This window comes from Aquarana catesbeiana, linkage group LG02 (assembly GCF_042186555.1).
Source record: "Aquarana catesbeiana isolate 2022-GZ linkage group LG02, ASM4218655v1, whole genome shotgun sequence".
NCBI classification, from domain to species: Eukaryota; Metazoa; Chordata; class Amphibia; order Anura; family Ranidae; genus Aquarana; species Aquarana catesbeiana.
In genome coordinates, this window is record NC_133325.1 from 684,134,765 (window position 1) to 684,157,907 (window position 23,143).

Genomic DNA, 23,143 nt, shown 5'->3' on the forward strand with positions numbered 1-23,143 from the left:
TGAGGTCAGCACTATGTGCAGGCCAGTCAAGTTCCTCCACCCCAAACTTGCTCATCCATGTCTTTATGGACCTTGCTTTGTGCACTGCAAATCATTTGGTGGAGGGGGATTATGGTGGGGGGTTGTTTTTCAGGGGTTGGGCTTCGCCCCTTAGCTCCAGTGAAGGGAACTCCTAAGTCATCTGCATACCAAGACATTTTGGACAATTTCATGCTCTCAACATTGTGGGAATAGTTTGGAGATGGCCCCTTCCTGTTCCAATATGACTGTGCACCAGTGTACAAACAAGGTCCATAAAGACATGGATGAGCGAGTTTGGGATGAATTAGAGTGGTGATTGCGAGCCAGGTTTTCTCGTCCACATCAGTGGCTGACCTCATAAATGTGCTTCTGGAAGAATGGTCAAACATTCCCATAGACACACTCCTAAACCTTGTGGACAGCCTTTCCAGAAGAGTTGAAGCTGTTATAGCTGCAAAGGGTGGGCCAACTCAATATTGAACCCTACGGACTAAGACTGGGATGTCATTAAAGTTCATGTGCGTGTAAAGGCAGGTGTCCCAATATTTTTGGTAATATAGTGTACATGAAGCATCTGAAATACATCCCAAGAAAGAATGACACTGCTGCCTCTGACTCCGCTACACTTAACTTAGAGGGTCATTCCTTCTACAGCAGAACAAGAATTTATTTCCATGATGTAAATGAATAACACAGAGAGAGAAACAACACCTTCAGAGCATGGGATGGGCAGACCTGTAATCTCTGGAACAAAGATCTTAAAGCAGAGTTCCTATCATATTTTTGTTTATCAAAAGTCAGCAGTTACAAAAAGTGTAGTTGCTGGCTTTTAATAAACAGCCACTCTCCTGTCCCAGGGTCCAGCGTTGCGCTCACCCACGCTGTGTTCTCCCCATGTCCTCCCTCGGCGGCGCTGGCATCTCTACTATGGGCACTATGAAGCCGCAAGCTGGCACAGCCGGGTACCCACTGCCATAGTTGCCAACATTGAAAAAAAAATATGTGGGACACTTTTTTGGCTGTAGGCGGAGCCGATCAATAATTAGGAGGCGGGGCATTCATTTGTGGGCGTGGCCTAGCAAAAATTAATAGCTGCGGCGCGCGGAGCGCGCCGCGGCGAAAAATGGGCGTGTCTTACGTGGAAAGTGGGCGTGTCTTGCGTGGAAAGTGGGCGTGTCTTGCGTGGAAAGTGGGCGCGGCTTAAATTGGCGTGGCTCAAGAGGGTGTGGTTAAAGTCTGAGATGAATGAGGGATGGAGAGGGAGAGGGAAAGGGGGAGAGAGGAATGACGGGACAGCAGCCCCAGGTCCTACACAACAATAGAAATATGTGTATTCTAGAAAGTTTAACAATCAGCAGATAAAGATACTCCAAACACCTGGTGTTAACGCTTCAATCATCCCGGCACCATGATTGTTATGGTGTCAGGATGATTGAAGCGCATTATTTCTATTATTACATTGTAATATAAAATTAAATCATTCAACTCACCATAATGCCGAATCAGTGGGATCCCTGAGCGTGTCACTAGCCACGTCGCCTGCCACCAGCAGAGTCTGTCCTTGCATCAGGTGCCCCCGCCAGAGTCTTTCCTTGCATCAGGTGCCCCCGCCAGAGTCTGTCCTTGCATCAGGTGCCCCCGCCAGTGCAGCCCCCCCTCAGTTAGTGCAGCCCCCCCTCAGTTAGTGCAGCCCCCCCTCAGTTAGTGCAGCCCCCCCTCAGTGCAGCCCCCCCTCAGTTAGTGCAGCCCCCCTCAGTGCAGCCCCCCTCAGTTAATGCAGCCCCCCTTCAGTTAGTGCAGCCCCCCCCCTCAGTTAATGCAGCCCCCCCTCAGTTAATGCAGCCCCCCTTCAGTTAGTGCAGCCCCCCCCTCAGTTAGTGCAGCCCCCCCCTCAGTGCAGCCCCCCTTCAGTTAGTGCAGCCCCCCCTCAGTTAGTGCAGCCCCCCCTCAGTTAGTGCAGCCCCCCCCTCAGTGCAGCCCCCCTTCAGTTAGTGCAGCCCCCCCCTCAGTTAGTGCAGCCCCCCCCTCAGTGCAGCCCCCCTTCAGTTAGTGCAGCCCCCCCTCAGTTAGTGCAGCCCCCCTTCAGTTAGTGCAGCCCCCCCTCAGTTAGTGCAGCCCCCCCTCAGTTAGTGCAGCCCCCCCCTCAGTGCAGCCCCCCTTCAGTTAGTGCAGCCTCCCCTCAGTTAGTGCAGCCTCCCCACCTCAGTTAGTGCAGCTCCCCCCCCTCAGTTAGTGCAGCCTCCCCCCCCTCAGTTAGTGCAGCCTCCCCCCCCCCTCAGTGTAGCCCCCCCTCAATGCAGCCCGGCCCCCGCTCAGTGGAGGAGCGGCCGGTGTTCTGCCGAGAAAGTTCCCCTCGGCAATGGCGGACCCCCTGTACTGCGCAGGCGCAGCGCTTGCGCAGTACGGGGCTGGGGAACTTTCAGGAAGACACGGCGCCGCTCGCTTCAGTGGAGAGAGGAGGGGCCGTGCAGCCAAAGAAGCCGCTTCATTGGCTGCACGGATCGAGCCCCCTTCCCCTCTCCACTCAACACTAGAGGCAGCTAGAGCGGCGGCGCCGGCCGCCATTTTTCTGGAGCCCGCTGCTCCAAAAAAAAAAAAAAAAAAAAAAAAAAAAAACAACATTCCCGATTTTCCTTATGGAAAATCCCGATTCGGGACACTCTCCAATTCGGGACAAGGTCCCAAAATCGGGATTGTCCCGGGAAAATCGGGACTGTTGGCAACTATGCACTGCGCATGCATGAGCGGCGCTGCACTTTGTGACTGGTCCCGAAGTCTTCTAGGACCTGTCATGTGTCCCAGAAGACTTTGGGAGGGAGAACTTCCGCTTCTGATCGCCTGTGGTGACTGGAACAAATGTGGGAGCAGGTACCTGCCAAAACTGGGTACCTGCTCCTCCCCCCCTTTTCCCCAAAAGCTCAATTTCACAAACAGGAGTCCGGGAGGAGGCCTTAAAGCGGAAGTTCCACTTTTGGGTGGAACTCCGCTTCAATAAAGATATCACCAAGAGATAAAAAAAAAAAAACCTTAAGAAAGTTAAGGAAGATTTCTAGGCATGGTATATTTTTATAGCTGCAATGGTCCACCTTGGATCAATGTAACTATGTATGTACCATACCAGGCCAATGTCCCTAGAAGTTGGAAATCACTGTAGTAGACACTGTTACTCTAGCAATCTCCATTTGCTTCTAGGCCCCCAATGCGAGCCGCTGGCCTGCTGCACTTTGAATTTACTATTACCTTTCTGGGGACAACCCAACATTTGGGATTTTCTTTTACTTTCACTTTTATTTTACTTTCACTTTTATTTTACTTTCACTTTTAACTTTTAATGATATAGGTAAACAGGACAAATAGAAAGAGTGAAGTTCCCTAAGGCAAGTCATAAATTATGCAATTATCTTTCCTTCAACAATGGGGGGGATTGGTAGATTGACTTCAGTACAACCAGCCTGCCCATAGATGAAGTCAACCACGGGTGGGGGGGGATTGGTAGATTGACTTCAGTACAACCAGCCTGCCCATAGATGAATTTAATGATATAGGTAAACAGGACAAATAGAAAGAGTGAATCTCCCTAAGGCAAGTCATAAATTATGCATTTTTCTTTCCTTCAACCATGGGGGGGGGGGGGGGGGGGGGAGGGAATTGGTAGATTGACTTCAGTACAACCAGCCTGCCCATAGATTCATGGAAATTTGGATGGTTTCTGGTCAACCAGCCAAATTTTTGTCAGTCTATGGCTGGCTTAACAGGGACACAGACAGATGAACCCCAGTTAGACAGTTAAGGCATGCTGATGTGTGTTTGCACATGAAATGATGTTTGTGTTTAAAGTGGAATTTCGCTTTCCAAAGCAACAATGACTATTTTTAATCTTCATGCTGCTAGCATTAGTAAATAGATATTAAAGTGTGTCATATTTACTAGTTTTAAACATTTTTTTACATTTCTTCAGTTACTTCCTGGTTTGTTGCCTAGGCAAATTATATCATACATCCCAGTAGTCTTCAAGAGGGGAGGGGTTTTCTCAGCTCAGCACACCGTCCTGCCTGCATGCCTGAGCTAATGGCAGATGGATTGCAGAAAGTAGATGCTAAATGAACCATCTGCCCTTTTTCAAGATGGCCACAGTCAGAAATGCTAGGGGGTGTTTTTCAAAGTGATTTCATAGCAAAATAAAGCATGGAGACATGGATGGATGGGTGAGTTTGCTTTGAAATTAATCGCAATTGGACGGTTTCTGCTGAACCTGCCAAATTTCAGTCTATGGTCAGCTTAATGGGGGCACAGACAGATCAGACAGATGAATCCCAGTTAGACAGTTAGGGTATGCTGATGTGTGTTTGCATGTGCAATGATGTCTGTGTTTAAAGTGGAATTTCACTTTCTCAATCAACAATGAGTATTCTTATGCTGCTAGCATTAGTAAATAGATAGGAAAGTGTATTATATTTTCTTGTGTTAAACTTTTTTTTTTACATTTCCTCAGTTACTTCCTGGTCTCCTGCCTAGGCAAATGATGTCATACAACCCAGTAGTCTTCAGGAGGGCAGGAAGGGTTTTCTCAGCTAAGCACACCATCCTGCCTGCAAGCCTGAGCTAAGGGCAGATGGATTCCACAGGAAGTAAATGCTAAATGAACTATCTGCCCTTATTCAAGATGGCCACAACCAGAAATGCTAGGGGGTTGCTTTACAAAGTGATTTCTCAGCAAAATAAAGCATGGAGACATGGATAGATGGGGGAGTTTGCTTTGAGTATTAAAAATAAATGAAATCATGTTTTTGGTTTGCAGTGCTCAGATGCAGTGTAGTTCCACTTTAATGCATTTTGATGCATCATACATTTTTCATGTTGACCAATAAAAAAAACTATTTGGGCTTGTTACTAGGGGCTGAAAACAAATGTATAAGGCATTACATAAGCATTTTTATGCATAATCATTGACTTCTATAGGCATCAAAATGGACAAAAAAAGGTACTTTTCAAAAACATGCTGCATGTACTAGCCATGAAATTACTGATTCGCTTAATCGGCAAACATTCTGCAATAAGACCTGATCTTTGTCTCATATTCTGGAGGGGACGTAATCATTCCCACACTTTAGGATGAACATGAAGCTGTATAATAGGCACCATAAGCTGACTGATCTTACCTCCTTTGTAACAATATTCCATCTGACAATCCCGCTGCACCTCTCAAATATTGCTTTTCTGATGTGATCGCAGGCGGTTCTTCTCTAATCACTGAGCGCCGCGATGTGGGACAGGCGAGGGGACACATCTACTCTCCACATACATTGGACCTCTGTGTATTTGGAGAGCTTTAAAGCTGAACTTTAGTAAAAATGTAAATGAAAAAAAAATGCACCTGGTCGGCACTTACACCATGAATGAAGTGTGTCCCCTGGGCTGGTGGTTGCTGTGTTCAGTTGAAATGCTTAGTTCTGTGCCCCCAGGAACCCCTCCACCACCACCAGGAATGATAACCTGCACCAGTGTAGGTTATCCCCGCCCTTGTATGCCCGCCCTTTCTGGGTCATGCTCAATTCATAGAAGTTTGGTTCCCACAATGAACAGTACCCTATGAATTGAGGGTGTAATCATGGAATGCCTTTCATTGTGGGAACCAATAGTTTGGCTTCTATGAATGGAGGAAAGGGGTGGAAAGAGCGAGCATACTCAGCACCTGACGAGTGAGTGCCTGTGGCAGCTGCCGCCGGTCATATTGACCACTGCAGCACTGGAAGATAATCTCTGGGCAGGGCAGAGGACTTTAGGTTTCAACCAAGCACATCAGCCTCAGGACACACTTCATTCATTGTAAGTACCATGCCTGGTGCCTTTTTTTTTTTATTAAGGCAAAGGTTTAATGCCCAACTCCAGGCAATGAAATGTAAATTGTGCATGAATTATCTTACTCCTCAATCTTCATTCCACACACCTCTTCCTAAGGCCAGCCATAGACGAAGCAAATTTCTTTCCTGTAACCACAGACAGTGTTGACAGGGGAATTCCTCCAGTGGAGCCATTGTGTTCTCTAAGTGGAGGGGGCAGGAGAAGCAATCCCTGCTGGGAGAACACAGTGATTATTGCTAGCCGCTATAATAGCCGCTAGCAATAATCGCATGTAAAATCTGGCAGGCTGGTTGTACCCAAGTTGATTGATCGATCAACTTGGGTACATTCAGACTGCTCATACATTGTTTGAACCATTTATGGCAAGCTTTAGCCATCCTGTGGTGTAATGGATCAAAGTCACAGTGACCAGGCATTTTTCCCTACTTGTTATCTTCTTGGGCACTGGTCCCCCCCACTGCTCCTTTTCGGGCGATAAGTTTCACGCGATCTACCACAACTGGCGGGTAATCCTATCCCGCGACAATCGCGGCACAATCGCATCACATTTGGGATATCATTGAAGGACAATTGTGTGCAGCATGTTGTGCTCGCGGGCAGAATCACAGTGATTCTACCCGCGGTAAAAAATCGTGAGATGTGAATGGGGCCTAAGGGTTCAATCCCCTACGAGACCCATCTTTCCTGGCAGCAATAGCACAAGGCCATAAACAGGTGGGTGGTTAACTGCACCTGCCTACAAAGTGCCTGCCTTTTACTATTACTTCACTCCTGTGCTACCTGGATCTGCCTCTAACAATGTAAAGCCTTGTGGCTGAGCAGCTAAATTCTAGGCCTGAGTATTGTCAGGTACATTAAGGGGGCAGCCCATGGCCTCCCCAATCAGAGAGGGACACCCCACCCCCCAGCCAGCCAGCCATACAACCACCCCCCCACACTCCCACCGGCTCTCACTCGATCGATCGCCGATTCTCACCCCCCTTTGGTCAATTACTGGATCGCTTGCCTGTTGCCCACCAGCCCCCTGCACTTACCCCATTCCAGGTCGCGGCTTTTCCCCTGCATTCCCTCCCAAGCCCCGGTGGTCGCTTCTCCTCCCGGCCAATCAGGACTTAGGACCCGCGGCCAATCAGGTCTCAGGACCCGCTTCCTGATTGGCCGGGAGGAGAAACAGGAAGACATTAGCAAATATTATTCACTAATGTCACACAACTGGGTAGGCTCCGGGCGCAGTGCCTCTGGCTCTAATCATGTGCGTCTAAAAAAACAAACAAAAAAACCCCCAATTGAATCTATGCATCCGGTGCCCTGCATGTAGAATAGGGGCTGAACGCATGGATTAGGGGCGCGGCGCCTCTGCGACCTGAATGAGTGGCCACCACTGTTACCAGGCATGTGTCTAGCCCATTAACATTTGCAACGCACTAAAACACATGTCCAACTTCCCTATAATAAAAATGGTGTCTGTTTCCATCAGCAGTGCAGTGCTTTTTGGAAAAAAATATCAGTGCGTTAGGAGGCTCAAAGAAGTCAATGGCAGTGCATCAAATTAATATAGCATGCGTTTTCATGCGTTGGCAACATCAATTAACAAGCCCTGGTCAATCTATTCCACTTCAAATATTCTAAATTCAAAAATGTGGGTGAATAGAATGCACCTGCCTGATGCTACAAAAAAAGCACTTCTCTGCACATGCATAGATCTTACTATACTCTCAGACATTCCTGGGTGGGGGGACTGTGATACACTCTGTTTCTGTTTAAATAAAACATTTTCTTATAATAAAAAAAAAATATACAATATGCATTAAATTGTAATTGAAAATGTCAGTACTGGCCATAAAATTCTGCACCTTTAATGAAATGATCCCCAGTTTCCTGCAGCACTTATTACACCCACCAGTCCCCAGAGATAAACATGAACCTTTTATTATTAGATCTTGCTAAACATTGTAACAACTGTTATGCTGGCTAGTAAAAATATTTGCTCTCTGCGTTCTATTTTCCATAATAAAACTGAAGACTTATGTTAGGTGGGAGACAGATACATAATTATTTTATTACATATTAGAATAGAAAGCTTCAGAAAATATATGGAGCTAGACTGGCGGATTTCACTCAGGGCTTATTCAGATGGACGGTTGATAGACAACTGGGGGCCTTGATATGTTGCCTCCTCACCTCCTGTTTTAACCCTCAAAAGACTGAACCACTACAACGCAACAGCAGTGGGTGGTTGTTCCCCAGCCCCACTAAAGTGTAAGTAAACCCCCCTATCAGTTTCAGCCAAGGAAGCTGCCATCTTTGCCTCTGCTTATTCTACAATTGCCATGATGCTGCACATGTGATCAGTTATGACACCAGCCATTGGATGGTTTGACAGTTTGGTTGAGAGCACAACCAATGGGAGTGTTTTATGGATGGGTTTACTTCCGCTTTAAGGCTCCTTTCACAGTGACGGACCGATCTGGTCCCCCTGTCAGTTTTTCAAGCAGACCCGATTGGACTATCCACAGCTCTCTGTGGAGCGAGGGATGTCTGCGGACATGTGTCTGCTGACACCCGATCTGATCCAGTCTGCCAAAAACCGCCGGATTGGATCGGATGACAGTGGGATGGAAACTGATCAATTTCAGTCTGACCGCCCCATAGAGAACAGCGGGCTGTGTCCGTGTCCAATCGGCACAGCGGAGTGGATACGGACCTGTCATCCGCCTGCTCAGCGGGGATGTGTTACACTGGGTATACACTAGTAGAATTTAATTTGAACATTCTTTAGTTTTATAATCGTTAATTAATGTTCGTTTTTCATTGCAATGATGAGAAAATTTGAAGAAGCAGGGTGGAAATTTTTATTTGGAATGTATGAATTTCTAGCAGTGTATTTGATTACAAAATTGAATGTTAAAACAAAACAAAATTTTTAAAGAGGTTTTAAAGTCAGAAGGTTTTTAATCTTAATGCATGTATTAAGATAAAAAGCCTTCTGTGTGCAGCAGTCCCCCTCAGCCCCCCTAATACTTACCTGAGCCCCATCTCTATCCTACTATGTCCACGAGTGTCTCGGCCGTCCAAGACTCTCCCTCCTGATTGGCTGAGACACAGCAGCGGGACCATTGCCTCCCACTGCTGTCAATCAAATTCAGTCAGCCAATCAGGAGAGAGAGAGACTCGGCTCAGGAGGGGGGGGCCTGTAGCACAAAAGAGGGACCTGAGAAGAGGAGGATGCAGGCTGCTCTGTGCAAATCCACTGCAACAGAGCAGGTAAGTACTTTAACTACTTTTGAATGACATTTGAATTTACTGAGAATTTTCTTTCGAAATTTTACTAGTGTATACCCAGCCTTTAGTGCTGGTGCATTAGTGCACCTCCAATGAAACAAATATTGAACGTTACAAAATTTTGGACACAACACACTATTTAGTGATGCCATGTGTTGCATCATGTTGGAGTGCTAATCAAATTGGCATGGCAGAATGGCATGGTGACGCATCAACACATTTCGTGCATGCAGTGGGTTGCAGCAATGAATGCGTTCTGCAAATGTACCCCATAATGTTTCTAATGCAACTGGTCAGCCCACTCTTCTCTTCTTGACAGTCAGCAATCTACTGTGAGACAAAACTCATGGTTCCTTTCTTAATATATGAGAATTCAAGAGGACATTAACACAAAACGTGTAAGTAAGCAACTTGAGCACATTAACTACCAAAATATTTTCAGTTCTGAGAGTAAGCCAATTAGGTGCAGCCTCAGATTAGTGTATTTTGATAGCAGGGTGTCCTGCCATCACAATACAATGTTCTGGCATTGGGGTTCCTCCACCCTCCTTGTTTGTGTGGATGGAGGAATCTGTTAAGTTTTTTTTTTTTAGCCCACTGGTTGAACAAACTAACTGTCTATGGCCAGCTTTAGACAGGGCAGCAAGCACAGGAAATCAATTATCCTGGTTTTGGAGTTGCGCTAATTTGCAGTTCTCCCAGTTTCAGAAACTGAGGAAAAAAATATTTAAAGATTATAATTAGACATCTTAACATCTCTCTCATAAGACATTATAGAAACATTTTTGTTGAGCCAGAGCAAAGAGTGATGATGTACAATGGCCACCAATCGATAGCAACCAATTGAATTTCATCTATTTAGAGCAGTGGTCTCCAAACTGCGGCCCATGGACCAGATGTGGCCCTTTGCTTGCTTTTATCTGGCCCTTGGGGCACTATTTTCTTCCACTGATACCAACAATGGGGCATAATTCCCCCCATTGACACCCATGAAAGGGCAAAATTCCTTCCAATGCAACCAACGATCTGGCACAATTCCTCCCAATGACACCAAAGGTGGGGAAATGTTTATTCCCACTGACATTGGGACCTTTTCTACTACCAATGGCCACAGTCCGGCCCCCCTTAAGTCTGAAGGACAGTAAACTGGCCCTTTGTTTAAAAAGTTTGGAGACCCCTGATTTAGAGCAATCCAAGACAGAAAAAGATGATTGTTCATTGGCTGCTTTGGTTAGAGTGGCCACAGACAGATTACAGTGTTCAGCCATACCATTATGACCGCTGTCAAGTAAAGTAAATAACATTGATTATCTTGTTACAATGGCATCTGAAAGTGGGTGGGATATATTAGGCAGCAAGTAAATGTGTTCCAATAGAAAGGTGTCAGAACACACAGTGTATCGCAGTTTGTTGTGTATGGGCTTCGTAGCAGCAGACCAGTCAGGGTACCTATGTTGAACCAGGTCCACAGCCAAAAGTGCCTACAATGAGCATGTGAGCATCAGAACTGGATCACAGAGCAATGGAAGAAGGTGGCCTAGTCTGATGAATAACATTTTCTTTTACATCATGTGGCTGGCCAGGTGCGTGTGTATCGCTTACCTAGGGAAGAGATGGCACCAAGATGCAGTATGGGAAGAAGACAAACCAGTTGAGGCAGTGTGATGCTTTGGGCAATGTTCTGCTGGGAAACTTTGGGTCCTGCCATTCATGTGGATGTTACTCGACACCTACAACCTGCTCTTGGAGCACTATTTCATCCAACTGATACCAACAATGGGGCACAATTTCCTCCTCCACTAACACCAGTGAAGGAGCACAATTCCTCTTGATGAGGCATGAATCTTCCCAATGACACCAATGATGGGGCACAATTCCTCCCACTGACACCAATGATGGGGCATTGTTTTTGTCTCTGACGTCTGGACCTTTTCTACTCCCAATGGTCACAGTTTGGCCTCCCTAAAGTCTAAAATATGGTAAAACCGGCTGCTTGTTTAGAAAGTTGGAAGACCCAAGTTCTAGGGAATCACTGGTGCTAACTATCAATGTTTGACAACAGGGCTGATCCTTTCCTCTCCAGTACAAATGTATTTTGAATTATTCTATAATCCCAGTACGGAGTGGATCATACGGACCTAAATATGTTAAAAAAAGAAAAACAGTTTTATTTTCCGCTAACATTTCCAGAACAGTATTTTGTTATTAATAGGTTCTTTTTATAGAAGCCAACAAATCTAGTAAAAGCAAGAAAAACTATTCCTGTTCCAAAATACTCCCAGTCTAAAAATATTAGTATGACGTTTCTATAAAAATTTCCTCTTGTTGCAACACATTCAGACAAGGCCAAAGTGCTGGAGACAGCGCGATATATTACTTTTCTCTTTGGAGTGCCCAAAGGTGTCCCAGGTCTGTTACAACCCTATAGTGTATACTAAAAAAAAAAAAATACTGTGCTAAAGTGTTCGGGTTTGGCTTGAAGAAAAGGTGGCAACCCTAGTTCCTGCACTTATTCTCTGAGAAAAAAAGCCCTCTGTAGAAGGCAGGTTCTGTGACCCAGCAGTGCCCACTCACAGGACATAGGGAATAGATGTTACAGAATTCAAGGAAGTAAATGTGTGGGGATCTCCACAAAGCAGGTTTACGAGCTTCAAGATCATGCAGATAAATAGGCGTAGGCTAGAAATAATTAAAAAACAATGTAGAAAAGAATATATCATTTTATATTTTAACCATAGGTAAACTTTAAAAGCATCTTTTAAAGTGATACTAAGCCCAGGACCCTGCATTCACTGTATCTGGTCCTCCATGGTACACAGAACATGAAAATGCAATTATTTTAGTAAATATAAACTGCTAAATACCTTTTCTCATCAGAAGTATATAGCAGTCTTGTGACTTCTATCAGTGCCTGGTTAAAGCTTGTAGGACGAGTTTTCATTCTGCCCTGAGCTGTCCTATCAGGATGCAGGACCCCGGACGCTCTGTTTGGACAGTGCTGGCTGGTCCTGTGCTGATCTCATGAACTCTCCCAAGAAAAAAAAACTCTAGCAATACACACCAAACTGAGCATGTGCAGCCTGACTCTATTTACTCTGTATTATCCGGACATGTTTTGGGGGCAGTGCAAGAAGGGGAGGATCTGTGCATACAGGATCAAACAGCCCTCTTGCACAATGCAGAGGATAAACCCCTTAGGTTCAACAGTGAGTATAAGAAGCATGCTTTACTAAATATGCACACTGATTTTACTGTTGTGGGTTTAATAACACTTTAACAAAAGATGTGTTCCACCTCTCTCCAACTGTATCAATGAAATTAATTTAGCAAATTATAGAAAGCTCAACGGCATGTGCTATTATGCTATGACTGAAAAACAGAATAGATTCTAGTACTTCTGCATTTTGCAGATATGTCCTTGTACACTTGGCCTATTTGCTAATGCAATAACTGCAAGTAATACAATAATCATTATTAAATTGTATATGTATCAAAATATATATAAATTTACTAAAGAAATGGAAAAGTAAATGCTTAATGTATGCCTTAATTAAAAGGGTAACCTCCCAAAGAGGAACAGACCGCAAATATTAAACTGGCAAGGGTTTAATCCTTTCCCTACCTTATCTAAAATTATAATAAAATAATGAAAAAAAAAACAAAAAAAAGTTTTCACTATGTATACATTTGAAGTGGAAAAATAACCTAACCTGCTACTGACACCACATTGGAGACACCCGCACATCAGTTGACCTATTCAGCTGCATGCATGCTCCTAACCCCAGGATCCTTTGGTATGCAAATATCCCTCCTGCTACCTTAGTCCATAACCCTGCTGAGCCTCCTCCAATTTCCTATGCTTTGACTAAAGTGTGCCTGAAAGACACAGGCGTTAGCACTGCCAACCATTCAGAGCCTCCCTTCTATAGTCAAGAACGGCCTTAAAAAATGACAGATTGCTATTGCTATGTGGCCACTGACACTTTCCTTTTAGACACCTTTATACAAAATGCTCATAATGGTATTGATATATCTGTCCTAAAAGAGAGCCACTGTCATGACTTATGTGAGTGTGTAAATTTCACCTTGAGCTGCTGAACTTTGTAAACAACAGGCTTTTTACAGCAAAGAACGGAAGAAATATGTTTTTGAATATTATATATATTTGAAAGATATGTTTAAAAACAGTCCAGAGCTCCATCTGCTAACTGCCTGTGACAATATAATATTCCTATGCAATATGTTTTATTTGTTTGTATAGTTGTATTATATAATATAATAAAAAAGAAAACATATTTGTAACATTTTAAATGTTAATCCTAAAATGACCATAATAAAATAAGAAAAAAAAAAAATGTATTAAGCCACCATATATTGCCTTTATTACCAACAATATTTTGTTATAGTATGTTCATACTATGTATTCATGTTACACAAACACCTTCAAAGTGATTGATGGTGGGATTAGGCCTCCTCCACATGGGTGAAGGAGCAGATTCTTGTGGCTGGCCTTACAGGTGCATGCGAACAGCGGTGGCCGCTCAGCCTGCACTAAGTAATGACAGGCTGATGGAAGCCATCACTGTTCACATGTATCCACGCATGTAATGGTTAACTGCGGTTAGAGACGGATGTCCGAGCCTGGTCACCTCTTTCAGTGTCCAGTGGTGATCATCCATCCCTAACTGCTGGAAACCACTGCATGTGCGCTTACCTCCCCCCCTCACTCGCCACCGCCAACCACCACCCTCACTCACACTGCCACCCCGCCACCCCTTCACTCGCACCTCCACCACCGCCACCACCACCCATCCCCCCCACAGGTGACAGACGGGAAGGTGGCCTTACCTTAGGAGATGAGGAGGTATAGGGCTGCTGCTCCTCACTCAAGCTGAGGGAAGAGCCGGGGCTTCTCCTCCCAGCCAAACAGACAGGCTTCTCATCCTGGTTAATCACGAAGTGGATCCTGAGACTCCCTGGCCAATCGGGTCTCAGGACCCGCTTCCTGATTGGCTGGGGGGAGAATCAGGAAGACAACAGCAAATTTTATTTCACTATTGTCACACAACTGGGTGGGCTCAAGGTGCAGCGCTCTGCGGGCTCAAGGTGCAGCGCTCTGCGCCCCGAGCCTACCCTTTTTTAAAGCCAATTAGAGCCTCAGGCTCTAATCATGTGCTTCAAAAAAAAAAACCTGATTGAAATTCATGCGTCCGGCACCCTGCATCAAGATTAGGGGTAAAGCGCATGGATTAGGGGAGGCGGCGCCCCTGCGCCCTGTATGGGCAGCCCGCCACTGGCGCTTACCATTTAAATAAGCAGAGCTAAACACAAATGCCTGTGGTTTCAGAGACCAGCGCTAATTGCCTGCATGAATGAGACCTAACTTTATTTTTTAAAACTTAAATTTAGTCACTTCCTGTGCAAAAAAAAAATAAGCTACAGGCAAACAGAACTGCAGAGTCCTTTGGGAATAGGATCTCATTTACAATAATGCATTTAAACACATCACAATGCCGCATAATGTGGTTTGAGCCATTAAAGAGGAACTCTAATCTAATTAAAAAGAATCATGTTATAAAGGGCAAATACAGAGATAATGTGTTTTGTACACACATATGAGCATGAGTAAGATATGTGATAGACTTAAAGTGTTACTAAACCCACAACAGTAAAATCAGTCTGTATATGCAGTAAAGCATGCTTGTTATACTCACTGTGGAACCTAAGGGGTTAATCCTCTGCATTGTGTAAAAAGGCTGGTTATCCTGTTTTCTCTGACCCGACCCTTCTTCCAGTGTCCCCAATTCATCTCTGGATAGTACAGAGGGTAGAGGACAAGCTGCACATGCTCAGTTTGATGTTTATTGCTAGAGAGTTTTTTTTTTCTTGGGAGAGTACATGTGATCAACAAAGGGTCAATCAGCACTGTCCAGACAGAGGGTCGGGGGGCCTGCATCCTTTATAGGACAGCTAGAGCAAAATGAACACTCTTCCTACAAGCTTTAACCAGACACTGATAGAAGTCACAAGACTGCTCTAACTGCTGCTGAAAACAGATATTTAGCAGTTTATATTTACTAAAACAATTGCATTTCTGTGTTCTGTGTACTGTGGGAGAACATATATAGTGAATGCAGGGTCCTGAGTTTAGTAACACTTTAATTTAAATGATCCCATCATTATGTTTAACGTTTCCAATCCTTGTTTCTATATAAAGTTTTTACTTACATATGTTCAGTAGTTGTTCACATTGCTTGCTACAGAGTCTGCATAATGCAAACCCTTTTGCGCTCTGACCCACACCTAATATATAATATGGATGAATTCTGAGATATACTTAGATCCAGTGGACGATAGTTTTCTGTGAGCACTTTTATCAGTATGACTTATGCAATTATTTAGTGGTCTTTTGCATTTTATGTTACATTTATAGTTTTCCATTATTGTTTAGTGCTGCACTGTAAAAAAGTCACATTTTTTTTTACTACAGAGCCTGCCTGTTGTGCCTGAAGTTTGAGATTTCTACTCCCAGATACAGTAAAGGAAAGCTGAACGCCAGTCAGCATTAAAAACTTGCCATTAGGCTGCCCCATTTCCCTCATACATTCATAAAGTACAACTCGTTCATTCTTAGGAGGAGGAGAGTATTGCAAAGGATTACTTACCTTCCCCACCGATCCCACAGTTCCTCCTCTTCTGGTTGCGCAGCTGTCACCTGTCCTGCATTGTACAGGTTGATGTTCAGGACCCACCCACATTCTGGAGTGGTCAGTTTTTTATTGCTGTCTGTGTCTTCCTGTCCCAATGACAATCTTTACCCTTATTTCTCATCCTGGTGTCATTTGAACAGTTAAAGTCAGGACAATTAAAGCTTAAAATGTATATGCAGCCAAAACATTATTCTATTTGGGAAAGAATAGGAAAGAGTTAAAACCTTTTTTGCTTTTTGTGTCCCATTATGGAGATTACCCTTCACTTCCTGTCTTTGAGATGCAACAGGAAGTGTTCCCTCCCAAATATTTGTTACCAGAATAAGATCCTCCCACTATCCTAGCTGACCTCACTTTATTCTACTGACAGCTGTAAAATTTTGGATTTTCCTATTTTTGTCTTGGTCACCTGGACAAACAGCAAGGGTGGATTTTACCTGCAGGGACACATACAAAAAAAAAAAAAACTAAAAAGGTTACCAGCCCTTCCTTAAAGGGGTTGTAAACCCTCGTGTTTTTTCACCTAAATGCATCCTATGAAAAAACTTCTGCCAGTGACCGGCCCCCCAGCCCCCCCATTTTACTTACCTGAGCCCCTTCATTCCCTCGGCAGAGACGCACTCTCCCTCTCTGCACGGGGTCCCGACTCTTGATTTGATAAATTGATAGCAGCGCAGCCATTGGCTCCCGCTGGGGCCGAGTACTGCATTCGTGTCTATGGACGCAAATTCTTGACTCGGGAGCTCGCCCGCACCTTAATCCCCTGGGAGAGCGCTTCTCTAGGGGCTTATCTGATGCAAGGAGGAGTCACGAGAGCCGCCGAGGGACCCCAGAAGAGGAGGATCGGGGCCACTCTGTGCAAAACGAGTTGCAGAGTGGAGGTAAGTATGACATGTTTGTTGTTTTTAAAAAAAAATAAAACACAAAGGTTTACAATCACTTTAAGCCTGGTAAACACAATGAGAATATCGGACGAATGATCATCCATTTTTTTTTTTTTTGCATACTAGTCTCATACTGAAAATGAATAGGTTACTAAAGTTACGAAAATTCTCGCAAGACAGAATACAGCTTCCGGCGATGATGTAATTTATTGCAATGTATTCTTTCATTTCTGAGCATGCACGGTCTTGGTCACTTGATCTTTTATGGCTGAATACTGTACTGATAATACGAAAATCGTTAGTTCAGTTATCGTACAAGAAATATTTTCATGCTTGTCCCTTTGGATAATTTTGCATGAATTGCCATGATTGGCTCTTGAAAGCTGTGTACCAATGATCAGATTATCGGACGATCGCTCCGATTTTCATCCGATTTTCTCATCGTGTGTACTAGGCATTACTCAATCCACAGCTAAATAAAAGCTATACAAACACAATAACACAAATATTTACTTTTCCCAAGTCTTGCCAAAACTAAAAAAAAAATAGTAATGTTAGACTATAACACCCCAAAATACACCCAAAGATTTTTTTATGTCTTTTGGGGACTCCTGACCCAAGTTCCCAGAGTTCCCAGCTTCACTCTCCTCTACCCTGGCCACATTTGGAGGAGACCTGGTGTCCCACTGGGCTGTTGATATTTGTATTTATATCACAATTTAAACTATATCCTTATTATCCAAAGATAATCCATACACATCCGCTATTTATTGGCCCTGTAATATATTCTTCATGAAATTGTTAGTGTGTTTTCCTGCCACCTTGTAACATCTTCCCTGAGCTCTTGAACCTTTCCTTTACCCCGTTATGTCCGCTGGTTTGGGATAAGCAACACACATTAGTTGCAGTCTTGGGCACTGCCCCTATGCACACTACACGTTCCATAATCCATAGTCCCTAGTCCATCTCAGTAGCAAGCAAAAAAGGGTGGCTACATTTCTACATACAGTCAGGGCTGGACTGGGACAAAAATTTGGCCCTGGACTTCATCCAGACTGGCCCACTTTGACAGGTCTCTCCCATGCCGGCTGGACAAACCCGCCTCCCCCGGCCTGCCACCCAAGCCCCCCCCCCACTAGCCATTAGCCGTTCTACATTATTTCTCTTATAGGCAGTACCAGTGGGGAAGCTAGACATTATTTCACCTGGGGCAAAGAATCAGTTTGGTGCCCCCCCCCCAATGGGACAAGATTAGGCAGGAAAGTGAGGCCACCTTCCTTCCGGATCATATGATGAGCTTCTCAGTGTTGACTCATGAGCATAATGTCTGTATTCAGGCGCGCTGCATAACTAGCCAGGGAGAGGAGGTGAGCACTGCGGGGGGGACAGAGGACCGGAGGGAGGCGGCCGTCCACTGTCACTGAAATCGGCCCACTGAGCCATCGGCCCACCGGGAAACTCCCTGTAGTCCCGATGGCCAGTACATGCCTGCATACAGTGGGACCTTGGGGAATGCACGCAGCCACACTCCTACAGTAAGTCGCATCAAAGCACAACAAATGACTTTGGAGATTTGTAGGAAGCTGAGAGCAATAGAAGGTATTTTTTTCAGTTAAGAACACATACTTAAATAGATTTCTTTTTTTTATACCAGAGATATTGTCACTTTAACCACTTCAATACAGGGCATTTTCACCCCCTTCCTGCCCAGGTCAATTTTCAGCTTTCAGCGCTGTCACGCTTTGAATGACAATTGCACGGTCATACAACACTGTATCCATATGACATTTTGATCTTTCCCCACAAATAGAGCTTTCTTTTGGTGGTATTTGATCACCTCTGCGGTTTTTATTTTTTGCGCTATAAACAAAAAAAGAGCAGCAATTTTGAAAAAAAAACAATATTTTTTACTTTTTCTGTCAGGACTGCAATATTGCGGTGGACAGATCGGATAGTTTTGACACTATTTTGGGACCATTCACATTTATACAGCGAACAGTGCTATAAAAATGCACTGATTACTGTATAAATGTCACTGGCAGGGAAGGGGTTAACACTAGGGGCGATCAAGGGGTTAAACGTGTTACCTAGGGAGTGATTCTAACTGTGGGGGGAGGGGACTGACTGGGGGAGGAGACCGATCGGTGTTCCTCTGTACTGGGAACACACGATCGGTCTCCTCTTCCCTAACAGGATGTGGATCCGTGTGTTTACACACACAGATCCACATCCCTGCTCTGTGACCGGCAATTGCGGGTGCCCGGCAGACATTGCAGCCGCCAGGCACGCACATCGGCTCCCAAGTGACGCGGCGGGCGTGCGCGCCCCCTAGTGGCTGGGAAGCCAAGGACGTCATATGACGGCCGCCCAGGATGAGAGAGACACCTTGCATCCGTCATTTAACTATACGTGGGATGGGAAGAGGTTAAAGAATTTGATATGTGAGTTCATGTTTGTGCAATAAAAAAAATAATGAAATAACACAAGTAAAAACTGTAATTTGGCATCTGTGTTTGCACAATAATTGTACGTGCAGCGATCAATGTAGGTAATTTCTTTTCTTTTGAAAGAACCTTCAATTATGAATAGGCTTGCAAGCGTGTTGACTACAGAGACAGAATTTAGCTGTCCAATGAATGGATGAGTCTACCAACACCATATTAAAGAGGAACTCGTTTCCTCCCACAAAATTTAAAGTCAGCAGCTACAAATACTGTATATATTTTTATTTTTTTTGCGTTTTTGTGAATTTTTTTGTTGTTTTTGGTATTGCACAATAGTGATTATTATAATGGGTATAATCTTTATCACCTAGTACATGTTAATTTTAGGATGTATGTAGTTTAATTACCGCTTACTTTTTTTTTTTTTTTAACAGTAAAAGAATTACCGCCTACTTTATATTTTTTGTTTGTATACTGATGCTGACTTTTAATATAAGGACACTTACCTGTCCAGGGATCCAGTGATGTCTTCACCCGATCCAGTAATGTCTTCACTTGAGCCAATTTTTCGGACGGTTTTGCATCCAAACTAAGGGAAACCAGCAGTTCACAGCTGGTTTCCTACTGCGCATGCACAAGGCACTTTCTGAATGGTTCTGCAGGCTTCTGGGACCTCTGATGTGTCCCAGAAGGCTGAAGGTGGGGGGGGCGAACTTTCACTCAGATGGCCACAGTGATCTGACCAGAAGTGGGCGCAGGTACCCACTCCCCTCATCAAAAAGTTCTGATTGTGGCAGTGGCAAATAAGTGGAATTTCCCTTTTTAGGCAAAGTTCCACTTTAACTCTGGTTCTTTCGCAGATTCTAGCTAGCAGGAAGGACCCTGCTGGTGCATCAAGCAAAGGCTGGTTCAGATAGGCTGTTCATATAGACCAGTCTGGCCCATTGGTAATCTAGGCATTTGCTCTAGTTCCAGGCTTGGCTAGAAGCCATAGAACGACTCATGTAATTATGGTGCTGGACCCCTAGTCTTCTCAACATGTAAGTGCCACAGATCATTTAGGAAAAGTTTATTGGTAAGCTATGAAAAAAATGGCCAGATACAAGTAACCACTGCTGAACACCCAAAGACAGACAACTATGCAATCTATGAATCCATTAATCTATGAATCCAGTTTTAATTTACAACACAGCTTAACCACGGCACCAGGACCAGACTGGGACAAAAAATAGGCCCGAGCATTTTAGACTGAGCAGCCAATTTTTCCAGGAAGGAAAGGGGAGGGTGGGGGTAATGTGCAGGGGACACTGTGATATAATGGGGACAGCACTGTAAAGTGGCAATGTAATGATTACAGTGCCCCTTTACAGGCAGGCCCCTTTATATTACAGTGTCCCTGCAATTATCCCCCCCCTTTTCTCTGTAATCACAATGCCCCCTTTTACATCAGAGTCGGCATAGACCCCCTTACATCAGAGTCTGCACAGACCCCCCCTTACACTAGAGCCCCCTTACATCAGAGTCCGCACAGACCCCCCTTACATCAGAGCCCCCTTACATCAGAGTCCGCACAGAGGTCCCCTTACATCAGAGTCCGCACAGAGGTCCCCTTACATCAGAGTCCGCACAGAGATCCCCTTACATCAGAGTCCACACAGACGTCCCCTTACATCAGTCTGCACAGTCCCCCTTACATCTGAGTCTGCACAGAGGTCCCCTTACATCAGAGTCCGCACAGGGCCCCTTACATCAGAGTCCGCACAGAGCCCCTTACATCAGAGTCCGCACAGAGCCCCTTACATCAGAGTCCGCACAGAGCCCCTTACATCAGAGTCTGCACAGAGCCCCTTACATCAGAGTCTGCATAGACCCCCCTTAGAGTCTGAAGAATTTCCACTTACTATAAGGGGGAGCTCTGTGGACTCTAATGTAAAGGGGAACCCTTATTTAAGGGGGGATCTCATATAAAGTGGTGTTCTGAGAACCCTGATTTAAGGGGGAATGCTGTGGACTCTGGTGCAAAGGGGAGCTCTGATGTAAGAGGGTCTCTGGTCACCAACCCCCCCCCCCCTTGCATCAGAGTCCACAGAGCACCCCTTAAATTCATTTTACACACTAGGAGGCAGGAGAGAGGGTGATCTTACTCACCCCAGGATGGAGGCTCAGGCACAGGCTGTCTGTATAATTTATCTTCTGAGTTAAAACTTCCTTCATATCCCCCCAAGTGTGTTGACAGGGCAAACACAGAAGTAGAGGGGTGGGAGGAGGAGAAGCAGTCCATCCGAGTGGAGAGCTGAACTGTCAGTGTCGGCTCTGAGGCTGAGCTGTGTGTGAGAGACACACAGCTCAGCCCATGCAGCCGCTAACGTCATTTGTAGTTCCGCCGGAGAAGACACAGGCATGGCCACATAGCGGTAGGTGAGCGGCGGCCACGGCCTGTGTTTACCCTGTCCAGGCCGCTGTTGCCACTTACCTCCCACTGTACAGCCTGGACATCAACAGGCCACGAAGCGGGCAGCCACGGTCCACGTGGCCCCGGCCCACTGGGCAAATGCCAGGTCTGCCCTATGGCTAGTCTGTGCCTGCATGGCACTACCTGCATAAAGTTTGCATGTTCTCTCAGCACCTGGAGTACACCTACCCGGGTACTCCAGTTTTCTTCCCACACTCAAAAGACACGTTGGTAGGATAATTGGCTCCTGTCTAAATTGTCCCTAGTATGTGCATGTAAGTTAGTAATGCCCCATACACATAGGCTGAATGTCAGACGGTATTGGCCAATGGCTCCCTCTGCTCTCTCAGCCACTGAGGAAGAGACCCGGGAGAGCAGCTGCTCCTCTGCACATTGCTGGATCGAGGTGGGCTTCAGATAAGTATGGGGGGTGTGGGGTGCTGCACACAGAAAATGTTTTACCTTCTTGCCTAGAATGCATGAAGGTAAAAAACTTTGAGCCTTTACAACCACTTCAATAGAAGTACCACATCTAAGGACTGGTAAATTGCACATATATATATATATATATATATATTTATTTATTTTTGGAGTGTGTGTGTGTGTTGGGGGGGGGGGGGGGTACACTAATGTTTCTCTAACATCACCATTTTGAACACCTTACAATACCAATGCAGATTTGATACTATGTATATTGTGTGACCATATATGCTCTTCCACACAGCTAGTGTCTTGTCCAACTTCATAAAATAATCTCCTATAATAACTGTGTACTGGTATTTTTTTTTTTTTTGTGGTTACTCCACGAAAAGTGAAGGTAATTTACAAAAGGCATTTTTCTAATCCAGGTGTGCAACTTGTATCTATCAGTCCTGACTCTCAAATGCATAGTTCCTGGTGCACATTTTTACCATGCAGCTGTGGGGTTGATTTACTAAAACTGGTGCAAAATATGAATCGAAAGGGGTGTCAGGTAAATAAAAGGGGGCTGGGGGGGGGGATGCTGACACCTAAACATTTTTTATCTTAATGCGATGTATTAAGGTAAAAAATGTTTAGACTTTACAACCCCTTTAGTTGAACAAGCTGAAGTTAGAAGCTGATTGGCTACCTTGCACAGCTTCACCAGATTTTGCACTCACCAGTTTTAGTAAATCAACTCCACTGGCTCCCTTTCTGCTACACAAAAGTAACATTTATATGATGCAGTAGCATGAAGTTAACCACTTCTTAGCAAACACTTCAAATCTAGTAGAAAATTAACAATGTTACAAATTACAAACTGTCACAAGAGGTTAATCTCATAGTGATTTAAAAAGTCATATTGCAATGTAGTTGAGCCATTAGAGATACTTTTGGAATCGGTTGTTTTCACATTTTATAAAGTATTGACATAAATAATAAACACAAAAACTCAAACATGTTTAGTAGTTTATAAACACACAAGAAGTGTCTGTTTATTTGCCTGATAGCTTTACCATCATCAGC

General features: G+C 44.7%; 1 protein-coding gene across 1 annotated transcript in view; it reads right to left on the reverse strand.

Moving 5' to 3' along the window:
• HIP1 (huntingtin interacting protein 1) overlaps positions 1–23,143 on the reverse strand; it is a 224,296-nt gene that overhangs the window by 200,085 nt on the left and 1,068 nt on the right. The window lies entirely within an intron of this gene.